Source organism: Somniosus microcephalus, chromosome 5 (genome assembly GCF_052327205.1).
Source record: "Somniosus microcephalus isolate GS21.2 chromosome 5, FLI_Smic_1.0, whole genome shotgun sequence".
NCBI classification, from domain to species: domain Eukaryota; kingdom Metazoa; phylum Chordata; class Chondrichthyes; order Squaliformes; family Somniosidae; genus Somniosus; species Somniosus microcephalus.
This window is the reverse complement of record NC_140991.1, coordinates 212,362,668-212,388,107: the sequence shown is the minus strand read 5'-3', so window position 1 is coordinate 212,388,107 and position 25,440 is coordinate 212,362,668. Positions and strand designations below refer to the sequence as shown.

The 25,440-nt window shown below is 44.9% G+C and overlaps 1 protein-coding gene across 2 annotated transcripts in view; it reads left to right on the top strand.

The window, feature by feature from the left end:
- The first annotated feature begins 777 nt into the window (after positions 1-777).
- snx10b (sorting nexin 10b) overlaps positions 778-25,440 on the top strand; it is a 74,845-nt gene continuing 50,182 nt past the window's right edge. The window contains exon 1 of one of the 2 annotated variants that reach the window (XM_085988651.1): positions 778-918. The gene's annotated coding sequence lies outside the window, so the exon portion shown is untranslated. The remainder of the gene's footprint in view (positions 919-25,440) is intronic. The other variant, XM_085988650.1, reaches the window with a different exon arrangement.

Here is a 25,440-nt window from a genome sequence, read left to right as displayed (position 1 = left end):
TGTGCTTGATCCCTGATTTTTGCTGCAAATGAGACCTGTGTCTCTGTCAGTATTCAGATGAAAGCTACCCCGCTGCCTGCGAATGATGTCACTACGAGGCAGCGTGTAGGTAAATAGAGAAGATTGATTCTTGGGGGACTGCAGAGGTGACTATGTGAGGGTAGGAAGAGAAGCCATCACTGGTATGCCAACCAGAGTTGTCAACTCTCTGTGTACCCTTCATCATTGCTATGTGTTTACAGCATCTTCTATTTATATTTCAGATTTTCAGCATTTGCAGCTTTTCCTTTTTTTTAACAGGAAATAAAGTCTGTTATTTATATATATATATTAGTCCAAGTGTGTATCTATAATTACACACATATATGTATGCATTTTACTGTACATACATAGGAATTATAATTGTACCATAATAAACAATTTTAATTGTGGAAAAATATTCATTATTTATAAGCTGGTAATCAGGTTTCTCGTTCTTTTTTATTTTGCAGTTGCATCAACAAAATCAAATACATATAACGCGTAAAGGCAATTAAACAAGTTTGTGCAATCAACGTGGGAAATACGATGTTTCATTACAAGCCTGCAAAAAAATTAATTTAATTCTTATTGTTTCTAAAATGGTCAGCTTTGCAATGAATTGCGCCATCAAACAGGATGGGCGTTGAAGGACGGGTATTTCCATTTTTGAAGACGGGATCCCCCCCCATCCATCCATATCCCATAGCAATGTGGCCGTGCCCCTTTAATTGTGCGGCTCTGGACAGGGCGGAAGCAGCGGCGCAGAAATTGGTCGTTGTCACGTGCCTGGGGTAATCCAGTCTCGGCACAAAATAGGAAGGAGCTGGCCGTGCGGAGTGGAAACAGCGCAATAACGTCTTGGTGCTGCTGGGTAGGGAAGGTGTTCGCTGGAGACAGGTGAGCAGAGGGTGTCTGGTGGGAGCGGGGACAGCTGGATAACTGGACACCTTGTGTCGAACGTTGTTACTGTAACAATTGTTCGCCAGAGATGAAAATTGCAATATGCGAACCTCACGGGACACCCTTTAGAGAAGCAGCGCCTGATATTAGTTAGTACTTTATTTCTCAGTGCTTTTGACTTCCCGTTTGTTTTCCCCTAAACAATCACCGCACTGTCCAGCCGAGTGTTTCCTATTTTCATATTCCCTTTTTTTTACTGTGGTTCTTTGGCCTTTTCGCTATTATTTGCTACACATCTGCCCGTTGACTGCAAAGTCTGCTGTGCCCGAGGCTGTGTACTGATTTTTAACTTAAGATACCAGGTGCCATAATAAACAATTTGGAAGTATGTATTTTTTTTATTTGTTAGCTAGTAATCAGGTTCCTGCTTTTCTGTTTTGCTGTTGTATCAAAAAGAAATCAAAACTGAAATAAATGTTGAAGTTGATTTGTAAGTGCCAGAATACAAGATCCACTTGGCTCACTTCTGGTATTGTTTTGCAACTGCATTGACACACCACCATTGAGAGGAAGCTGCGACTAATGCCATGAGTAATGCATGGTATGTCAAATGAATAAAGGCAATTAAATTAGTTTGTGTGATAAATGTGGGAATGATACAATAGCAAAGTACTGTGGATGCTGGATATCCGAAATAACAACAGAAAATGCTGGAAATACTCGGCAGGCCAGGCAGTATCCGTGTAGAGAGAAACAGAGTTAACGTTTCAGGTCTGGGATCCTTCATCAGAACTGGAAAAAGCTGGAGATGTAACAGATATTAAGCAGGTGCAGAGACGGGGTGGTGTTTAGGAGGGGAGGAAGGAATTGAAAGAACATACTGTGCTTATGTAAGAGGCAGGAAAGATAACATTTTGCAAATGGGAATGGCAAAATCATACAGTATGGAAAAATGGGGGCAGGGTTTATTATCTGAAATTGTTGAACTCTGTTGAGTCCGGAAGGCTGTAAAGTACCTAATCGAAAGATGAGGTGCTGTTCCTCGAGCTTATGTTGAGTTTCATTGGAACAGTGTAATAGGCCGAGGACAGAGAGATCAGAGTGGGAGTGAAGCGGAGAATTAAAGTGACAGGCGACCGGAAGCTCAGGGTCACCCTTACGGACTGAATGGCGGTGTTCCACAAAGTGGTCGCCCAATCTGCGTTTGGTCTCCCCAATGTAGAGGAGACCGCATCGTGGGCAGCGAATACAGTATATTAAATTGCAAGATGTGCAAGTAAATCGCTGTTTCACCTGGAAGGGGTGTTTGGGGCCCTGGACAGTGGGAAGGGAGGAGGTAAAAGGGCATGTGTTGCATCTCCTGCGCTTGCATGGGAAGGTGCCAGGCGAAGGAGAAGGGCTGTTGGGGGTGATTGAAGAGTGGACCAGGGTGTCGCGGAGGGAGCGGTTCCTTCGGAATGCTGAAAGGGGAGGTGAGGGGAAGATGTGTTTGGTGGTGGGATCACGTTGGAGGTGACGGAAATGGTGGAGGATGATACGTTGAATGTGGAGGCTGGTGGGGTGAAAGGTGAGGACAAGGGGAACCCTATCGTGTTTCTGGGAGGGAGGGGAAGGGATGAGAGCAGAAGTGCGGGAAATAGAACGGACACGGTCAAGGGCCGTGTCAACCACAGTAGAGGGGAATCCTCGGTTGAGGAAAAAGGAAGATCTGTTGGAAGCACTGGTATGGAAGGTGGCATCGTCAGAACAGACGCGGCAGAGATGGAGAAACTGGGAGAATGGAATAGAGTCCTTACAGGAAGCGGGGTGGGAGAAGTGTAGCCCAGGTAGTTATGGGAGTCAGTGGGCTTGTAGTGGATGTTTGTCAAAAGCCGATCGCCAGAAATGGAGACGGAGAAGTCAAGGAAGGGAAGGGAAGAGTTGGAGATGGACCATGTGAGGGAAGGGTGGAAATTGGAAGTAAAGTGAATGAACTTATCTAGTTCAGGGCGAGAGCAGGATACAGCACCGATACAGTCATCGATGTACTGGAAAAAGAGGTGAGGGAGGGGACCTGAGTAGGACTGGTGGGAATGATTTTTTTCTGGTTTGTGGAATAGTGAGGGTAGCATTCACTTAGCCCCAGACATCAATAGGAGTGTCACAGATGACTACTCTGTGTTAAATATATGAAGCTTTTCCATTTTTTTTTTTTTGGGTCAAAAATCACATCTCAATTTTTTTCCACTCCTGAAGGGGTTGATTCTCGGGTATGGTTCCAATGACACAAAATGGCCAATCGCATGGATGAATCCAAAGTGTTGGCAGGACCATTTTGGAGGAAAAGGAAGGAGCATCATTGCCAAACTGATCCTTCTATAACCTGACATCAAGAAAGTGCGCACACATGAATGAGAACAGAAAAATAACTTTTACTGACTTCTTTTTCCCCTCTCCCATCCTAGTCCAGTGGCACTGAGAGCAATCATTGTGTCCTACCAGTGCCATGGTCAAGATAATTTAAAACTGCTGATTGAGCCATGGACCTGTATAGTTTCAATCGCCCACTGAACTATCAGGAAAAACTGGAATCATCTTGTTTTCAAAAATGACATGTACCAAATAAGTTACATTTTTAAACCAAAATGAGTGACACTCAACTTCAAAAAGAGGGAAATACAGCTCTAATTGTCCTACTGAATTTTCCATTCACTTCCTTATTTAACTTCCCCTGCCTCTCAGGCTAGACTTGTAGCAAATCCATACTCTGTTATAAATCTCTTTTGGTGCTACAGTGGAAATCTTCTAATACAATCTGTAACCAGAATATAACTTCTTAAAAAAGCTACAGTAATAGAGGACAGTCAGTGATATATAACAAATTCTGGGAACATTTTTGCTGCATGCTTGCATATTTAAAAAAAAAAAAAATAGAAAATGCTGGAAATACATATGTCTGTCAGTATCTTTAGAAGAGAAAATGCAGAATTAGGTGGCACAGTGGATTATACTTGGGCCTTTTGCCTCTGTGGCCTGGTTTCAAATCCAGCCCAAACTAGGTGGGATGAAAGTCTACTCTGCCTGCTGGCTGCAGGCGTCCCATGCAAAATGAGCTTGGGTTGGGCAGCCCAGATGGCCTACATACCCTAATTTACTACAAATTGGCAATCTCACTTGGAGAGGCCACAGAATGGCTGCTGTGGGTAACTGGAAAAACTCTCATTAGTGCAGTCGAAGATGTTCTTGGGATGAGGCTGAGGCACATTGGGGCAGAGTAAAAGGAGCTTCACTCTGCATTTGCCTGTGCTGTACCTGACCTGGCAGTGGTAAATGCAGACACTGAGTGCCTGAAATGGGAAGTGTTGCATTCCCCAACAATAACATCTCTCTTCTTGGTGAGTACAAAATTTAAGAAATAAGACTGCATAACTTTTTAAGGTCAGGCAGCACCTGTGGAGAGAGAAACGGTGTTAATGTTTCAGGTTGATGACATTTCACCTTGCTGATGGAAGGTCATCTACCTGAAATGTTAACTCTATTTTTCTGTCCACAAATGCTGCTTGACCGGCTGAATATTTCCTGCCTTTTCTGCTTTTATTTGATTTCCAGCATCCGCAGTATTTTGCTTTTGTAACTTTAAGTGTATCTGCTTCAGAACTGAAATCTGAAATAGAAAAAAGATACGTTAGTGTAGGAATGGAGATGGGGGTTAGTGGTTATGGTTAGAACAGTGATGAGCAACGAATATAGTGCACCACATTTGGAGGGAGTGAAATGAATTGCTGAGACATTGGCCTGTATTTTCCGATTGCAGGCCTCCTGCGGGCGGAGGCCTGAGATCTGGAAAAATCTACGCCCATACCTGAGTGCTCCCATGACGCACACGCTTCCGAGTCTGGGCGCCTCCAAACTCCAAGTGCACAGGGCCCACGTATCCCAGAGGCGCGTGTAGTTCGCAGCGTCCCTGGGATCACGTGGGCCGTGGGAAGCCAATCAAAGAAGGGCCCTGTGGGTAGCGGAGCGGGCCCAGGGGCCGTGTAGCCTGATCCTGCTCCTATTTCGTGTGTCTAATTCTGTTAGATTCAGGAGATGGTTCTGCGATAGTGGATTGGCGGTTAGGATCAGATCAGCCATGATCTTATTGAATGGCGGAGCAGGCTCGAGGGGCCGATTGGCCTACTCCTGCTCCTATTTCTTATGTTCTTATGAATCTCCCTTCATACACTTGACGAGAAGACCTGTCATATATGAATGGAGATCACCCCAAAAACATAGTAAAACTTTAAGTAAATTTAAAAAAAATCACAGCACAATAAATTTAACATTTTGGAAAAAAAAATAATTAAAGTTTTTTGCGGGGCTAAAAATAAACGTACCTTTTTTAAAAGTATTTTTAAATGATAAATCAGTGAATTTTTAAAAAACTTTTTTCAACTCTTATTCTGGTAAAAGCAGGTCTTACGCCTGCTTTTACCAGGCGTAAGAATTGTAAGGGTTTTCTGTGGGCGGAGGGTCTCCAAAAAACGGAACTATCCACCCGCAGAGGCCCTTCTCCAGGGCAGACCATTCTTGACAGATCGGAAATGCCGGTTTTCAGCGCATGCGCTGTGCATGCCTGAAACCGGCATTTCCGATGTCCCTACGGGTGGGTACACAGCGTGTACCCTGGGGCAATGTCTTGATATCTCAAATAATCATCTGATTCGGATTCTAGTATCAGTGGTCGACTTTTGTTTCAGATATTCATTACAGTAAGCAACCAGACAGTACATACGTTGGTGTATACAAGCAAGCAGCTCATTGGGATAATCCGGCCCTTCGGTTCTTTCCTCTAGTCCAGGTACTTTAAGCTGCTCAACCTCTCTACCAAACTTCATTCTTGTATATCCTCACATAAACTACTTCCTTCTTGTTTCATTATTCTTGCCTAATTTAGGCAAACATGTACCTCAGCACATTCACTCCCCCACCCCAAAGACCCCAGACCACTTTTGTGGACTGCCAACCTTTTTAAGTACCTCCTCATTATCTAATTTTATCCTAATCAATATCGCTACTGCCTTTTCCTTTACTGTTACATTGGCAGCATCCTCTTCTGTAGTGAAGACAGATGCAAAATACTCATTTAGTACCTCAGCCATGCCCTCTCCACAAGAAGATCTCCTTTTTGGTCCCTAATTAACCTCACCCTTTGACTACCCTTTTGCTATGTGTTTATAAAAGACTTTTGGGTGTTCTCTTTTTTTTTTTATGTTAGCTGCTAATCTATTTTCATACTCTCTTTGACCCTCTTATTCCCTTTTTTTGATCTCCTCTGTACTTTCTAGCTTTCTACTGTAATATGAACCTTACATTTGTCATAAGTCTCCTTTCTCTATCTCATTTTAACCTTTATATTTTTAGACGTCCAGGGAGCTCCAGCTTTAGATGCCCTCCCTTTTTCCCCTCATGGGAATGTGTCTACTCTATATCCGAACCATCTCTTTGAAGGCCTTCCATTGTTCAATTACTGTTTGGCCTACCAATTTTTGATTCCAATCCAGCTGGGCCAAATCCCTTTTCAACCCACTGAAGTTAGCTCGCCTCCAGTTAAGTATTTTTATGTTTGATTGTTCCTTGCCCTTTTCCATAACTATTCTAAATCTTGATATGGTCACTGTTCCCCAAATGCTCTCCCACTGAAACATGCTCCACTTGCCCCACTTCATTTCCCAAAACTAGATCCAGCATTGCTTGCTTCCTTGTTGGGTTAGAAACACACTGATCAAGAATGTTCTCTTGTACACATTTCAGGAATTCTTCCCCCTCTGCCCTTTACACTGTTACTATCCCAGTCTATATTAAGATAAATTAAGTCCCCCATTATCGCGACTGCAGTTTCTGTAATTTGCCTGCAAATTTGCTCCTCTATTTTCTTTCCACTATTTGGTGGCCTATAGTATACACCCAGTAGTGTAATAGCTCCTCTATTCTTTAGTTCTAGCCAAATAGATTCTGTCTTTGATCCCTCAACTACATCATCCCTCTCCAGTGCTACATAGTTTATTTGATCAATACTGTCACCCCCCCCCCCCCCCCCCTTCCTGTCTCCTTCCCTATCTTTCCTGAATACCTTGTAGCCAGGAATATTAAGTTCCCAGTCCGGCTCCTCTTTGAGCCAGGTCTCTGTTATTGCCACTATAACATAATCCCATGTGGCGACTTGTGCCTGAAACTCACCAACCTTATTTACCATGCTACGTGCATTTACGCACATGTACTCCAAACCCATCTTAGATACTGATCAGTCTCCCTCTTGAGCGTTTGCTATAAGACGCTTAAGCGACTGGCCCTCCAGTGAATATATCCAGTAGTCAGTGCTGTGCTGAACCCAGACCAAGCTGGTTTCCACCGTGGCTGCAGTACGCGTGACCAAGTACTCGCCCTAATCACCTTCGTGGAAAATGGCATTCAAAAGACTGCTGTTATCATTATCTAGCAGCAGGGCTTTTCCTTACCAACTCATTGGCATAAAGAGTGGACAGCAAATGCTCCTCTAAATCACCATGTCATCTCCGACCCTACAGACTTGTCAACCAGGATTCAAATGGCCATGTCGCAGTTGGGTGCTTCTCAACCGCTTTCGAACTAGACAGGAATAGTGCGCCCCAAATCTTCATCTATGGGGTCTTCGTGATTCGTGATGTGCACAAATACAAACCATGTCTTGCGTCGTTGAATCATGCCCACTAATTTAAACTATCTGGTGGCCTATGTACGTTTTATGCTGGTGATTACAATGCTCTAACATGGCTGGAATTATATTCCAAATTTGCATATGCTAAATAATCATTATATAAAAATGTTTTCCTGATATCCTAGCTTGGTAGTTGCCAATTTGAGCCTGTGTGCTCTAGTTTTACTCCTGCAGTTTAAATTAAAGTAATATATGCTGAGTTAAATATTTCTATACCCTTAATAATCTTGCATACGTCTAAGAGCACCTCTCGGGTACCTTCTTTCCAGGCTCAAAGTCTAACTTACTCCAGATATGCACATTTGTGGTTTTAAAAGACACAGCCAACTTCATTCATGTATAGAAACATAGAAGATAGGAGCAGGAGTAGGCCATTCGGCCCCTCAAGCCTGCTCCGCCATTCAATGTGATCATGGCTGATCATCCAAATTCAGTACCCGGTCCCTGCTTTCTCCCCGTACCCCTTGATCCCTTTAGCCTTAAGAAATATATCCAACTCCTTCTTGAATATATTTAATGAATTGGCCTCTACTGCCTTCTGTGGTAGAGAATTCTGGGTGAAGAAATTCCTCCTCATTTCTGCCCTAAATGGCATAGCCTTTATCCTTAGACTGTGACCCATGGTTCTGGACTCCCCGACCATCGGGAACATCCTTCCTGCATCTAGTCTGTCCAGTCCTGTCAGAATTTTATAAGTTTCAATGAGATCCCCTCTCATTCTTCTAAACTCCAGCGAGTACAAGCCCAATCGACCCAATCTCTACTCGTACGTCATTCCTACCATCCCAGGTATCAGCCTGGTGAATCTTCACTGAACTTCTTCCATGGCAAGAACATCCTTCCTCAGATAAGGCAAACAAAACTGCACACAATACACAAGGTGTGGTCTCACCAAGGCCCTGTAGAACTGCAGCAAGACATCCTTGTTCCTGTACTCAAAGCCTCTCGCTACGAAGGCGAACATGCCATTTGCCGCCTTAACTGCCTGCTGCACCTGCATGCTTACCTTCAGTGACTGGTGCACAAGGACACCCAGGTCTCGGTGCACTTCCCCTTCGCCCAATCTATTGCCATTCAGATAATCTGCCTTCCTGTTTTTGCCACCAAAGTGGATAACCTCACATTTATCCACATTATATTGCATCTGCCATGCTTCTGCCCAATCACCCAACCTGTCCAAATCATCCTGGAGTTTCTCGGCATCCTCCTCACAGCACACACGCCCACCTAGCTTTGTGTCGTCTGCAAATTTGGAGATATTACATCTAGTTCCCTCGTCTAGATCATTAATATATATTGTGAATAGCTGGGGTCCAAGGACCGATCCCTGTGGTACCCCACTAGTCACTGCCTGCCACTCAGAAAAAGACCTGTTTATTCCAACTCTTTGCTTTCTGTCTGCCAACCAGTTCTCTATCCAAGAAATGGCAGACCAATTAAATACACATTTTGGTTCTGTCTTCACAAAGGAGGACACAAATAACCTCCCAGAGATGTCGGGGAACATAGGGTCTGATGAAGGGGAGGAACTGAAAGAAATCAGTATTTGTAAGGAAATGGTGTTAAGGAAATTGATGGGACTGAAGGCCAATAAATCCCTAGGGCCTGATAATCTACATCCTAGGGTACTTAAGGAAGTGGCCCTAGAAATAGTAGATGCATTGCTGATCATCTTCCAACATTCGATGGAATCTGGAACAGTACCCATGGATTGGAGGGTAGCTAATGTTACCCCACTATTCAAAAAAGGTGGTAGGGAGAAAATGGGGAATTACAGACCAGTAAGCCTGACGTCAGTAGTGGGGAAAATGCTAGAGTCCATTATAAAGGATGTAATAGCTGAGCACTTGGAAAACTGACAGGATCGGACAAAGTCAACATGGATTTACAAAAGGTAAACCATGCTTGACTAATCTACTGGAATTTTTTGAGGATGTAACTTGTAAAATAGATAAGGGAGAACCAGTGGATGTGGTGTATTTGGACTTTCAGAAGGCTTTTGATAAGGTCCCGCATAAGAGGTTAGCGTGTAAAGTTATGGCACATGGGATTGGGGGCAAGGTATTGACTTGGATAGAGAACTGGTTGGCAGACAGAAAGCAAAGATTTGGAATAAACAGGTCGTTTTCCGAGTGGCAGGCAATGACTAGTGGGGTACCGCAGGGATCGGTCCTTGGACCCGTTATTCACAATATATATTAATGATCTAGACGAGGGAACTAGATGTAATATCTCCCAATTTGCAGACGACACAAAGCTAGGTGGGCGTGTGTGCTGTGAGGAGGATGCCGAGAAACTCCAGGATGATTTGGACAGGTTGGGTGATTGGGCAGAAGCATAGCAGATGCAATATAACGTGGATAAATGCGAGGTTATCCACTTTGGTGGCAAAAACAGGAAGGCAGATTATTATCTGAATGGCAATAGATTGGGCGAAGGGGAAGTGCAACGAGACCTGGGTGTCCTTGTGCACCAGTCGCTGAAGGTAAGCATGCAGGTGCAGCAGGCAGTTAAGAAGGCAAATGGTATGTTGGCCTTCGTAGCGAGAGGCTTTGAGTACAGGAACAAGGATGTCTTGCTGCAGTTCTACAGGGCTTTGGTGAGACCACATCTTGAGTATTGTGTGCAGTTTTGTTTGCCTTATCTGAGGAAGGATGTTCTTGCCATGGAAGGAGTTCAGCGAAGATTCACCAGACTGATACCTGGGATGGTAGGAATGACGTACGAGTAGAGATTGGGTCGATTGGGCTTGTACTCGCTGGAGTTTAGAAGAATGAGAGGGGATCTCATTGAAACGTATAAAATTCTGACAGGACTGGACAGACTAGATGCAGGAAGGATGTTCCAGATGGTCGGGGAGTCCAGAACCAGGGGTCACAGTCTAAGGATAAGGGGTAGGCCATTTAGGACAGAAATGAGGAGGAATTTCTTCACCCAGAATTCTCTACCACAGAAGGCAGTAGAGGCCAATTCATTAAATATATTCAAGAAGGAGTTGGATATATTTCTTAAGGCTAAAGGGATCAAGGGGTATGGGGAGAAAGCAGGGACAGGGTACTGAGTTTGGATGATCAGCCATGATCACATTGAATGGCGGAGCAGGCTTGAGGGGCTGAATGGCCTACTCCTGCTCCTAACTTCTATGTTTCTATCTCCCTGGCCTGGCAAATCCTACAATTGTGATGGTTGTGGCCCCCCTATTAACGTTTCACTCAATTGCCCACTAGGGAGCAAGTGACGACCGCGATTACGCCTTTTTTTTCTGTCGTTTTAGTCCAGCAGCCATCACCACCAGTTTAAAGGTACCTGGGCTCTAATTTCCACCCCTCTCCATAGCATTGCAGGTGAGTTCAGCAACTAAGCAATGAAGAGATTGAATTTGTGTCCCTGGTTCCATGTGTTGGCACTTCAGTGTGCTGTACTGCTTTTTAATATCTTTAATTTGTCAGGTAGGACGTGCTCAAGATTGACCAATGTTTATTTCCCCCCCTTCTCGCGGCCTTAATATTGCGGTGCTTCCTTTTTTGGAAAAATTGGATATCATGATTTAGGATTGTGGGGCCACTTTTCAGGAATAGGTCCCAGGCATGAACTGTCTTAAAATGCATTTTGAACAGAAACTTGCCTAAAAATGGTTAGCTGCTCCAGCCAATCCCATACTGAGTTGTCAATCTAATGGCAGTCAGATGTTGTAAATGTGGGATATGCCATTTTGAAGAGATCTCAAACAATGGTGCATCTGTTGGTGCTGTCTGGTCATAGAGACATCTAGCATCTTGATGCTGACAAATTTCTTTGATCTCTGCTAGTCTTGAAGAGAGGCTTTCTTTCAACACTGAATCAGAAAGCCAGAAAAAAAGCAGCAGAAAGGCTGCAAGGGAAGGTAATCTTGTTGGCAGCACAGATAGCAAAGTGACTCTCTGGGGGCAATTTTAACCTAATCTGCCCGTTGGGTGGAACACTGATTTTACACCCTACCCAATTTCACAATCCACTGAAGTCAATGGAGAGCAATATTGGGTGGGGTGTAAAACTGGCATTCCACCCGATCCCATCAATTTCCTAATGGGCAGTTTGGTTAAAAATTCTCTTTCTACATTAAGATCATGCATCTACTAGCCCACTTGGGAATCCCCCCAAGTGGGCCAATATATGCATGATCTGTTCACGTACTGTTGTAAAAATAAAGAAGTTAAACTGATTGTACTGAGTAACTTTCATCATACTCTGTGTTCTGTACATTTCGATGAGCATGGAATAAAACCACTTACAAACTGAATCCAGCAACAAATTGCCTAGTATTGGTCGCCTTTTCCAAGAGAATAAAGGAATACACTTGCTTAAGACATGGAGATCTGGTCCCGATCACAAGGATGTTTCATTGTTACACTACTGGGTTCTGCTACTGAGGTAGCAGACACGGCAGTGGGAGTTAACTTCCACTTTTTTTAAAAGCAGGCCTCCAGGCTATTTGAGAGCAATTGACATTAATGAACCCATGAAGATTCCTGTGACAAACCTGAGTTCATAATGTACACATTGGCACTTAAATATTTTGCGTTGCTTTTTAGTATCTTTTAATCTGGCAATTAGGAAGTGTTCAAGATTGGCCAATGTTCATTTTTCCCTTGCCCATTGCCTCATTACTCTTTGACTTCCCTTTTTAAAAAGAAAAATCATGAAGTCCGTGTATTTAAAATCTATGTACTGTTCAGCTAATGAATAGCCTTGAGTTACCTTCTGTATCCCAAATTTTCCCCATATTTGATCGTGTTTCATCAACTTAAAACATAAATCCACGTTAAGAATGACTGCATATAATGTATCCTTGATTTTTCGATAGTTCTTTTACTTGATTTCTCTTCCTATCTTGATGGCGTTCACACTTACCTGGGTTATTCTTCCATTGGTGCTGTCTGCTACTTTGTCCATTGTTCAGTGAATGTTTGCATCACAAGGAGCATCACAGCTGAGCCTGATTCTATCCACACTCCGTGCCGACAAATGCAAACTTCAAGCAGAGGTTGTTGGATAGCTATCAGGAACTTCGTCCAGTTGTTGCACCCCTATCACTGTGCTGGTTATGACTGTTTAACTAAACAAACACACAAGTTTGAACTTTGGACCCTTCAGTCTATACAGCTCAGTTATTCACTGGATAAATTTGCAAAAGTGTTGGTTGAGAATTGTAGCAATTTTTCTTGCAACTAGTGTTGGAATGTATTAGATCGATCACCCGCTTCACACTAATGTACTTTATTGAGAACGTGTTTTTTGTTGGCAGTTTAAACTGCTGTGGATCCTTAAGTTCAATATATTGTAAACCTTGGATTAGTTTGTCTCCCATTTGTGTAATAATTCACAGGCCTCAAAGATTCCATCTAGGTTTGTTCGAGGTCTTTCTTGAAGCTGAACTCTGCTATGAAAATATCATCTGTAATTATTCTGTTGGCCTGCCAGCAATTCTTGAGGTACATAAACCCTTTTGTGTTGCGGCACTATATTGATCGAAAAAATGAATGTAGCCATTGAATACAGCATTGATCTCCAGGTTGTATAATCGAGAGAATTCTTTCGACTGAATGTGATCCAGTTCTTTGTAGTAAAACTACAGTCAAAATCAGGAAAAAGTAAACTGACGTGTCAATTGAATTTTTGTCAATGATGGTCAACGCCAGTAATGGATGACCGTGAATCGGCAGCCCATTTTACACTGCACCCACTTTTCTTTTCCATTGATTTATTGCACATTGGTGAACCATTTGGGGTTTTTATGACAATTTAATAACTTCATGGTCACTTTTTTACTTATTTCCAAATGGTTTTTAACTGAAATTAAAATTTTCAAACCATTATTTTCTCTGGATTATTAGTTCACGCCTCTGGATTATGTCCAATAACAAAGCTACTACACTACTGTACCGAGAATATGTGATCATGGAGCTTGCATTGCCGTGCCCTCTTGTACTGCGGGGCCGTGCCCTCTTGTACTGCGGGGCCGTGCCCTCTTGTACTGCGGGGCCGTGCCCTCTTGTACTGCGGGGCCGTGCCCTCTTGTACTGCGGGGCCGTGCCCTCTTGTACTGCGGGGCCGTGCCCTCTTGTACTGCGGGGCCGTGCCCTCTTGTACTGCGGGGCCGTGCCCTCTTGTACTGCGGGGCCGTGCCCTCTTGTACTGCGGGGCCGTGCCCTCTTGTACTGCGGGGCCGTGCCCTCTTGTACTGCGGGGCCGTGCCCTCTTGTACTGCGGGGCCGTGCCCTCTTGTACTGCGGGGCCGTGCCCTCTTGTACTGCGGGGCCGTGCCCTCTTGTACTGCGGGGCCGTGCCCTCTTGTACTGCGGGGCCGTGCCCTCTTGTACTGCGGGGCCGTGCCCTCTTGTACTGCGGGGCCGTGCCCTCTTGTACTGCGGGGCCGTGCCCTCTTGTACTGCGGGGCCGTGCCCTCTTGTACTGCGGGGCCGTGCCCTCTTGTACTGCGGGGCCGTGCCCTCTTGTACTGCGGGGCCGTGCCCTCTTGTACTGCGGGGCCGTGCCCTCTTGTACTGCGGGGCCGTGCCCTCTTGTACTGCGGGGCCGTGCCCTCTTGTACTGCGGGGCCGTGCCCTCTTGTACTGCGGGGCCGTGCCCTCTTGTACTGCGGGGCCGTGCCCTCTTGTACTGCGGGGCCGTGCCCTCTTGTACTGCGGGGCCGTGCCCTCTTGTACTGCGGGGCCGTGCCCTCTTGTACTGCGGGGCCGTGCCCTCTTGTACTGCGGGGCCGTGCCCTCTTGTACTGCGGGGCCGTGCCCTCTTGTACTGCGGGGCCGTGCCCTCTTGTACTGCGGGGCCGTGCCCTCTTGTACTGCGGGGCCGTGCCCTCTTGTACTGCGGGGCCGTGCCCTCTTGTACTGCGGGGCCGTGCCCTCTTGTACTGCGGGGCCGTGCCCTCTTGTACTGCGGGGCCGTGCCCTCTTGTACTGCGGGGCCGTGCCCTCTTGTACTGCGGGGCCGTGCCCTCTTGTACTGCGGGGCCGTGCCCTCTTGTACTGCGGGGCCGTGCCCTCTTGTACTGCGGGGCCGTGCCCTCTTGTACTGCGGGGCCGTGCCCTCTTGTACTGCGGGGCCGTGCCCTCTTGTACTGCGGGGCCGTGCCCTCTTGTACTGCGGGGCCGTGCCCTCTTGTACTGCGGGGCCGTGCCCTCTTGTACTGCGGGGCCGTGCCCTCTTGTACTGCGGGGCCGTGCCCTCTTGTACTGCGGGGCCGTGCCCTCTTGTACTGCGGGGCCGTGCCCTCTTGTACTGCGGGGCCGTGCCCTCTTGTACTGCGGGGCCGTGCCCTCTTGTACTGCGGGGCCGTGCCCTCTTGTACTGCGGGGCCGTGCCCTCTTGTACTGCGGGGCCGTGCCCTCTTGTACTGCGGGGCCGTGCCCTCTTGTACTGCGGGGCCGTGCCCTCTTGTACTGCGGGGCCGTGCCCTCTTGTACTGCGGGGCCGTGCCCTCTTGTACTGCGGGGCCGTGCCCTCTTGTACTGCGGGGCCGTGCCCTCTTGTACTGCGGGGCCGTGCCCTCTTGTACTGCGGGGCCGTGCCCTCTTGTACTGCGGGGCCGTGCCCTCTTGTACTGCGGGGCCGTGCCCTCTTGTACTGCGGGGCCGTGCCCTCTTGTACTGCGGGGCCGTGCCCTCTTGTACTGCGGGGCCGTGCCCTCTTGTACTGCGGGGCCGTGCCCTCTTGTACTGCGGGGCCGTGCCCTCTTGTACTGCGGGGCCGTGCCCTCTTGTACTGCGGGGCCGTGCCCTCTTGTACTGCGGGGCCGTGCCCTCTAAAATAAAAGCTTTTTTTTTACTGATTTTTCTCAAATTACTTGAATTTTTTGGCTTCAGTTCTTCCGTTACCCAGATAAATTTTTCTCTCTCTTTGATGCTAAAAATAAAAACTGAAAAATGTGCAAAAACCCAGGTTTTTAAATCGTAAGTAAAAACTGCCTTTAAAGGCCCTTATTTAAGCTTTTTAAAGAAAATGTGCTAACTTTTACCATCTTAGCTTTTACACTTTTTTTTCTGAATTGTGTTTAAATTCCACCTGACAGTGCCGCCTGATTCTATCCAATATTCTAGACTGGAATGGCTTATCTTCAGTGCAATATCGCAAAACATAAAATTGCTATTGTACCCCTGCAGATTAATTATCAAATCAGCTAAGATGACCTTTCAAAGAACTAAATGTGATCTGTTGACCACTTTTGTATATACATATAAATCTCGAGTGTTAGCAATTGTGAAGATTTGGCAGAATAGCAACCATTTGTGGATTTTAGGTTGGCTAAACACACTAGTCTTAACTTAAGGTTGTTACAACTGAACATTTTCTAATTGAATATTTATTAATAGCTGAATTAATTCATGATTTACCACCTTCTAAATTAGATCAATTTGTCCAGTAGTGTGCTAATTTCCCCAGCTAAATAAGAGTAACTTCAAGTTCATTAAAAAAAAAAATTAATTAAAATAGCAATATGGCATATTTTGGCATATTCTAACAGCAGGATTTTTTTTCTCAGCAACTTAGTTTTTATTGAAAGTGTTGGTTAGTGTAATGCTACATTAAATCTATGCTATAATAGCATGGATGTTGGTGTCTAATTCTAAGATGGTTCTGGCAAATGTTGAATCAATATACTAATTTTCGAAGAACTAAATGAACTTTGTGTGCTTTTAATTATTGCATGTAGCTCACTACATGACAATGATTTTACGATCATTATTTTTCTCCCAGTAGTAGGTGTTTGTTTCTAAAGGACAAGTTTGTGTGAAGTTCTGTAACATGTCTAAACTTGCTGTATTGAGGGGCAACATCACAGATGGAAATCTTTGTTTCTGTATTTCTAATTGACTACTTCTGTTTCTTGACATTTTCTTGACTGGCTTGGAGAACAGAAATTTTTAAGTGAAACAGCATTTTTTTGACGCAGCTTAGCTATAATTAATTTTAAATGTCGATTTGTTTCAAAACTGAGAGCCTTGAACTTTTGAGGTCCTGTTGCTTGGGGCCATGATGTGGGTGTAGAATTAATTAACCTGAAATTTGTAGCATGAAAATGGCTAATTGGAGGTGTGTTTTGTTGCATGTATTTAAGTAACTTTCTGAATTTTAGAAAAGTGATTATAGTGCCAAATTTATTTAACTGATGTACCTAGCTTCTTTTAAAATCTGCCTACTGTGTGTGATTTAAAAACAGAGGTTTCCACTTTGTAGCTAATGACCATTTAGCTGTTTCTCTTAACGAGGCTAGATATCCATTTAGAGTTGTGTGGTTGTGCTAAAATGAAACACTTTGTGGTGTATTGATACTGGATAAAGAAATGGTTGCCTTCCTGATGAGAATTGACAGTGGTTCACCTTTGTTTAAAAATTCACAGGCAGTTGCATTGTTCTGCACGGATTATATTACCTGTCTCTTTCCATAGGTACAAAATAGGAATATTTTTAGGCGGAGGAAGAGATTAATAGTAAATTTGTTGTTCTTCATGGTCGACTGCAAAGCTGAACAAGATAAACTACAGGAGGATTTGAATATACTTGGGAATTAGACAGACAGGTGGCAGATGAAAATCATTATAGAGAAATGCAAGATGCTTAACATGGGGATGAAAACATTCAGGAAGGGCCTATTATCCTGCCACTTTATAAATCATTGGTGCAGCCACACATAGAATACTGTGTACAGTTTTGGTTGCCGCAGTACAAAAAAGGATATTGCAGCTACTGAAAGGATACAGAAGAAGGCAACCTGAATGATGGAGTAATTGGATTATGAGGAGCGATCATGTAAATTTGGCATGTTCTCACTGAAAAGGGGACGGTTAAGAGGTGATAGAATTACTTTTAAAATTCTAAAGGGGTTAGATAATATAGACAATGACAAACTATTTCACTTTGCCCAGAACAGTAGAAGTAGATCAATCAGGCAGGGGGATTGTGATATACTTGACCAAATTAGTATTGAGAGGGAGGAGGTACTAGCGGTTTTAGCAGGCTTAAAAGTGGATAAATCCCCAGGCCCAGACGAGATGTATCCCAGGCTGCTGTGCGAGGCAAGGGAGGAGATTGCAGGGGCTCTGACACAAATTTTCAGAACCTCTCTGGCCACAGGGAAGGTGCTGGAGGACAGTTAACGTAGTACCATTATTCAAGAAGGGTATTGGGGATAAACCAGGGAATTACAGGGGAAAACTCTCCATTGGTTGGAATCATACCTAGCACAAAGGAAGTTGGCTGTGGTTGTTGGTCATTCATCTCAATCACATGACTTCACTGCAGGAGTTCCTCAGGGCAGTGTCCTAGGCCCAACCATCTTCAGCTGTTTCATCAATGACCTTCCCTCCATCATAAGGTCAGAAGTGGGGATGTTCGCTGATGATTGCACACTGTTAAGCACCATTCGAGACTCGTCAGATACTGACTCAGTCCGTGTCCATATGCAGCAAGACCTGGACAACATTCAGACTTGTGTGGTGCGAATATTACTTGCCACTTGTCAGCCCAAGTGCCAGGCAATGACCATCTCCAACAAGCGAGACTCTAACCATCTCCCCATGACATTCAACGACATTACCATCGCTGAATCCCCCACTATCAACATCCTGGGGGTTACCATTGATCAGAAACTGAACTGGACCAGCCATATAAATACTGTGGCTACAAGAGCAGGCCAGAGGCTGGGAATTCTGCGGCGAGTGTCTCACCTCCTGACTCTCCAGAGCCTTTCCACCATCTACAAGGCACAAGTCAGGAGTGTGATGGAATACTCTCCACTTGCCTGGATGAGTGCAGCTCCAACAACACTCAAGCTCGACACCATTCAGGATAAAGCAGCCCGCTTGATTGGCACTCCATCCACCACCTTAAACATTCACTCCCTCCACCACTGGCGCACTGTGGCTGCAGTGTGTACCATCTACAAGATGCACTGCAGCAACTCGCCAAAGCTCCTTCAACAGCACCTTCCAAGCCCACGACCTCTACCACTTAGAAGGACAAGGGCAGCAGACGCATGGGAACGTCACCACCTACAAGTTCCCCTCCAAGCCACACACCACCCTGACTTGGACCTGTATTGCCGTTCCTTCACTGTCGCTGGGCCAAAATCCTGGAACTCCCTTCCTAACAGCATTGTGGGTGTACCTACACCATATGGACTGCAGCGGTTCAAGAAGGTGGCTCACCACCATCTTCTCGAGGGCAATTAGGGATGGGCACTAAATGCAGGCCTAGCCAGCCAGCGACGCCCACATTCCATCAATGAATAAAAAAATTTAAAAAAAATTACAGGCCAGTGAACCTAACATCAGTGGTAGGGAAATTATTGGAAAAAATTCTGAGGGACAGAATTAGTCTCCACTTAGAGAGGCAAGGATTAATCCAGGATAGTCAGCATAGCTTTGTCAGGGGGAGATAATGTCTAACCAATTTGAATTTTTCAAGGGGGTGACTAGGTGTGGATGAGGGTAGTGCAGTTGATGTAGTCTACATGGACTTCAGTAAGGCTTTTGACACAGTCCTGCATGGGAGACTGGTCAAGAAGGTAAGAGCCCATGGGATCCAGGGCAATTTGGCACATTGGATCCAAAATTGGCTTAGTGGCAGGAGGCAAAGGGTGATGGTCGAAGGTTGTTTTTGTGACTGGAAGCCTGTGTCCAGTGGTGTACCGCAGGGATCGGTGCTGGGTCCTTTGCTGTTTGTAGTGTACATTAATGATTTAGATATGAATGTAGGAGGTATGATCTGTAAGTTTGCAATGACATGAAAATTGGTGGAGTGGTAAATAGCGAGGAGGGAAGCCTCAGGCTACAGAATGATGGGCAGAACAGTGGTAAATGGAATTTAACCCTGAGAAGTGTGAGGTGATGCATTTTGGGAGGACTAACCAGGCAAGGGAATACACAATTGAATGGTAGGACCCTAGGAAGGACAGAGGATCAGAGGGACCTTGGTGTGCATATACATAGATCCCTGAAGGCAGCAGGACAGGTAGATAAGGTGGTTAAAAAGGCATATGGTATACTTGCCTTCATTAGCTGAGGCATAGAATATAAGAGCAGGGAGGTTATGATGGAGCTGTACAAAACGCTAGTTCGGCCACAGCTGGCATACTGTGTGCAGTTCTGCTCGCCACACTATAGGAAGGATGTGATTGCATTGGAGAAGGTGCAGATGAGATTCACCAGAATGTTACCTGGGCTGGAGTGTTTCAGCTATGAAGAGAGACTGGACAGGCTGGGGTTGTTTTCCTTCGAGCAGAGAGGGCTGAAGGGGGACCTGATTTGAGGGGCATAGATAGGGTAGATAGAAAGGAACTTTTCCCCTTTAGTAGAGGGGTCAATAACCAGGGGGCATAGTTTCAAGGTAAGGGGCAGGAGGGTTAGAGGGGATTTGAGGGAAAAAAAATTCACCCAGAAGGTGGTTGGAATCTGGAACTCACTACCTGGAAGGGTGGTAGAGGCAGGAGCCCTCCACATTCAAGAAGCATTTAGATGAGCACTTGAAATGCCATAGCATACAAGGCTACGGACCAAGTGCTGGAAAATGGGTTTAGAATAGACAGGGCTCGATGGCTGGCACAGACACGATGGGCTGAAGGGCCTCTCTGCTGTATAACTCTGACTCTAAATTCAGGCTGTTTTGGGAAGGGCCTAGAAAAGGAAAGAAAAATAATAATCTTGTACATTATTAGAGTGCACTGCTTGGGCGGTCCATTAGATTGTGCAGAAATGCTGATTGTCATTGAACATCTCTAACTGCAATGGTTGTTGAAATGAGAGCAACAAATATATTTCCAGGTACTTCTTAGGAATGCCTATTCTAATACAGTATTAATGGAAAGCTTTTTTTGTACAATTTTATTCACTTTTAAAAGATTTGTATCTCATATGTCCGGTGACTAAGATGAAGAGCAATGAGGATGACCCTTAACCCAAGTGCTTTGAGTTATGGAGAAGGACCATGCATTGGGTTTGGATTCACTGGGCAGGCAGACTTAGAGGGGCTCCGTTTCAGGTATTTAGAATTATTAAAGGTATCAATAACCGACAAGTGGATATATTGTTTGAGGTGATGGGGCTGGTTTGTACTATAGGGTACATATTTAAACTGAGGAAACGGGCAGTGAGGTTGGATGTGCAGAAGCTTTATTTTTCCCATACAGTGATTCAACTTGTGGAACAGCATTCTGGAGGTGGCAGTCCTTCAAGAAGGCATTAGACATGTTGCTGAAAAACTGAAATCATGGCAGAAGAAGGGCATTATTTTGGGTAAAAACTAACGGGTTTGGGCCTTCTGGGGCCTGCCCTGGTCACTTTTTTGATTGATCAGAGTGGACATTTTTTCATCGAGGTTTCCTGAATTGGCGACCAATCTTTGTGCTTTTTGATTTTGCTCAGGAGGTGTGGGGGAAGGGGAGGGATGAAGGATGGGTGGGTACATCGGGATGGGGCTAGTGCATATGTGCATGAGTTTGATGGCTTTTTCTTATCCTAAGTACATAGCATAACTATTGAGGCAAATAGTTTTTTTTTTCCTCCCTCCTGTTTCCTACACCGGTTAACTTTCTGGACTCTTGGGATCGATGCTGTTGTTTATGCATAATCAAAGGTAAGTTTATTTGGTTTTCAGGCCACAAGGAATTGGGTTGAGACCAAACACCCATTCATGCTTTAGAGTGTGGAGGATTTTCATCCCATCAGAATGGCTGGATTCATACCCAGATTTCAAAGGCCAAAGGATAATATTCTAATCCACTGCTCCACCTACTTCCTGCAGTTAGTTTTTAATGCACATTAATCAGGCACAGAAAGTGAAAGAGAGAAAGAAAAATTGTATTAAGAGGTAAGAGAGTTTTCAAAAAATTAATTAAATTGTTTTTATTTTTAAAAATCTCCAACAATAATTAAAATCTGAAGGAATGAGACTCCATACTTAAAATTAATTTTCAGTGCCAGATAGGTTGTTTGTGGTAATTAAGACTTATCATGCCATTAAAAAAATTACTTACACTGGAATGGACAAGCCCTAACTTTTTCTAGCGTGTTTCGTGGGTATCTATCTCATAAATACAGCAACTTCATGCCATTCATGTGTTTCAATGCTGAATGTCTCATCAAGATATATCGAAGCTTCTGGAGGAGCAGGGCAACTCGGACAGCAACTTCCTGATTTTTCACTTTTTAACTGTGCATGTGCAGTTCCCAGAAGTTGATGTCCAATTTACTCTTTAGTAACAGTGACTGCTGGTAGCCTCACTGTTATTTTTACTGCAAAATTTGGGCCAAATTAGCCTTTGGTTTCCTCAAGGTTGGCACTGCAAATGTTCTGTTTGTTCTTTCATATCACAGCTAAGATTCTTCAGGAAAGTTCACATGTACAAATATACAGCATGGACTGGAACAGGACCAGGGACAATTGGAACTTGGCATCTTCCGTCCAGATAATAAAATGAATACATGCAGTTTGATCACTAATTTTGAGAAATTAGTAGATGGGATATTTCAACCAGACTTTGTTTTATGCAGCACCTGCTCTTGAACAAATGCCCTTCATGTGACCTATAAAGAAAAAGAAATTAAGTGGCACAGGGTCAAATCATTGTATGTTTTGAAGTTTTAGTTTAATTCTATTTTCCTTGTGACCCATTTGTTACTTAGTCACTCCACTGTTCTGTGAATCATACTGATGGATGCTAGGAGACTCTCCACATGTCACTGCAGTATTCTGGGACTTGCAGGCACAGGAATGAGGCAGTAGTTTAGTGAAACTACAACACTGGGCTACCTGTGTGCTAAAAGCCAAAAGTAGTGAGCTACACAGTCCCACAAGCAACTAATTAAAGCAAAGCTCTGTGCGCACCACAACTCTCCATTGGATGTGGTAGGGCTAATCGGGCAACTAACTTATGGGGGTGGCTCCATGAAAATCCTCATCCTCAACCGTGGCAGGTGGGGCACGTGAATGCAAGAGACAAGGTTAGAATGTTTGTAAGCGTCTTCAGCCAAAGGTGCCAAGTGGACGATCCTACTTGGCCTCCTCGGGGTCTTCACCCTTTATAGATCCCAATGGCCAATCAATTTGGTTCATTCCATGTGACCTTTAGAAGCATTTGAGTATATTGGTCGCTGATGGCCATCATGCTGAAGATTTATGCACCAGAACTCACCACTCCCACTACCAAACTATTCCAATGCAGTTATGACGCTTGCATCTACCTGATGTGGAAAATTGCCCAGGTATGCCCCAATGACAAACCTAATCCAGGAAAATACTGCCTCCTCCCAATCATTCACAAAATGATAGAAGTAATCCATACTGCTATCAGGTAACACCAATAACTAGCACACTGATGATCAGTTGGGTTCTGCCAGAACAATACTGCTCCTGCTCTCACTCAAGTCCTCGATCAAGAGCTGAGGAAAGGTGAGAACAGCTGTCCTTGACATTAAGGCAGCATTTCACCAAGCATACACCAAGGGGCTCGACCGAAACAGATAGTAGGGAAAACCCTCCAGTGGCTGGATTCATACCCGCCACATAGGAAAGTGGTAATGATAATCGGAGGGCAATCACTGCAACCCCGGGACATTGTTGCAGGAGTTCCTCAGGGCAATGTCCCTGGCCCTGACATCTTCAGCTGCTTCAGTGACCTTCCCTTGGTCACGAGGTCAGGAATGGACCTGTTCACTGACTGTTTAGTGCTATTCATAACTGCTCTGATAATGGCGTAGTCATGCTAGCTTGCAGCAGGATTTACACCAGGTCCAGGCTTGGGTTGACAAGTGGCAGGTAATGTTCATGCCACAATTGACAGGCAGTAACCCAGCTCTAAGAAGAAAAGCCTAACCAACTCCCCCTGACCTTCAACAATGCCATCATCATAGAGTCCACCATCAGCATCATGCCGATTTGTATTACACGCCATCCTGAATTGGACTTGTCACAGATCCTTCGTGTGTGTGTGTGGTCTTTTTCTGTATCATTTCATCTTGTCAAGTTTTCTACTGTCAAAACTTATACTTTTGCAACTTAAATAGCATGCTCTGGAGTCTTGGTTGCGTTTCATGAAGCATTGCAAATTATGATCACTCTTAGTCACAACATTTCTTGCGTACCATAATGGTTGCATTTTTTTTACCCCCAAATATGGCAGCTGCAAATTTTTCTCTTTCTTATTGGGCATACCTGCATTAGGTTGGTGTGATTGATTGATTGTGAGGCACATGCTATGAGCGGTTCCTCCTGTAATAATACTGGACCTTTTCCTGAACTGCATGCCATCATTGCTGATCCTTCTTGGATTGGTCACATCATAGCATTTTAACACTGGGGTTTCTGTGACCATGCATTGCAGCTCTTAAAATCTTCCATCATGCATATGTCTGTTTCAAATAGCTTTCATTAGAGGTTTTGTGTATTGAGCTTGAACATACCTAACTATGCCAACATACTGTTGCAGGATTTAAAAAAAAAAAAAAAAAAAAATTTGGTTGGGTATCTTTTTTTACTTTGAGTGCTTTCATCAGCCTTTAGTCCTTTTGTTGAGTCTTGAGTAACTGACTTCTTGTACTTCGTCTGTGCACTTGTTCATATTCAGCTTCACATTATGTTCCCTTGCTCATAGGACAACCTTTTTGTTATGTTTGTTCATTCTGGCCCCAGATCAACATATTGTCTATAATAACTTCCACTCATTCAATACCTTCCAGGATCTGACATTATGGGGGTAATTTTAACCCCCAAAACGGGTGGGTTGGGTGGGATGTTAAAATTTTAAAAATCGCAAACCTGAACCCAACCCACCTACTTCTGGTTTTAGCAGAGGCGGTATGGCGGGTGGGCAAACAACCTGCTCCCAGGAGGCGGGTTACTCATTTAAATGAAGCTACAGGAAACTCTCGATTTACCGGCACCCAAACAACTGGAAATCTCGGTTAACTGGCAAAATTCAGGAGTAGGTTCAGTTAAGTTTTTCTTCATATTAGTGGCCGTTTTTTGATTCTTGGCTGTGTAATCGGGGATTCCTGCACTTGTTGCTAAGCAACAGGGACGCTTGGTCTGTGGCCGGGCTTCTTGCACCTGTTGCTAAACAGTTGTTGCTGTGTACAGAGCTCTCTTACCTTTTAACTATATCTGTAATCTGGACTTTTTGATAAACCGGCACCACGTCGGTGCCGGATAAAGAGAGTTTCCTGTATGTGCCTCAGAGTTTGTTGTCCAGCTTTAACGCTGGCTGGCTGGGTTTCCCAAGCCTTTGGGGAAACCCAGCAGCTAAAGGGAGGTGAGGACTGCTGCGTGGAAAAGGTAAGTGTCTTTCCAGCACTGCTTATGGACCAGGAGGCCACCCCCCCCCCCCCCCCAGCAAACCTGCTGACCCAACGCGCCCACCTCCCCTCTGCCCCCAATCTCTCTCCGACACCCCGTGATCATTCCCTGACCCTCCAATCCACGCTCTGCCCACCCCCCCCTTGCTATCACTAACCCGAGGAGCAGGAAACCTACCTGCTCCTGGCTGCGGCCTCTTGAGCGTTCCCCGCCCAACGGGGCGTCAAGCCTGCCAATCAGGTTGGCTTCCGGGTGGGGATCCTGATTTAAAATTTAAAAAGGCACAAGTTAAAACGCCAACGTTCGAAGCAGAACTCCTTACCTCCCTCACCCCCCCGGCAACTTTGAAATCCCACCCCAGTAAATCTCTGGGTCTATGCGTTAGAAAGTTTCTGGAGCTGGGGTGATCCCAAAGACTTAATCATTTGCTAACCGGGACACTACTTCCTTTATGGTCT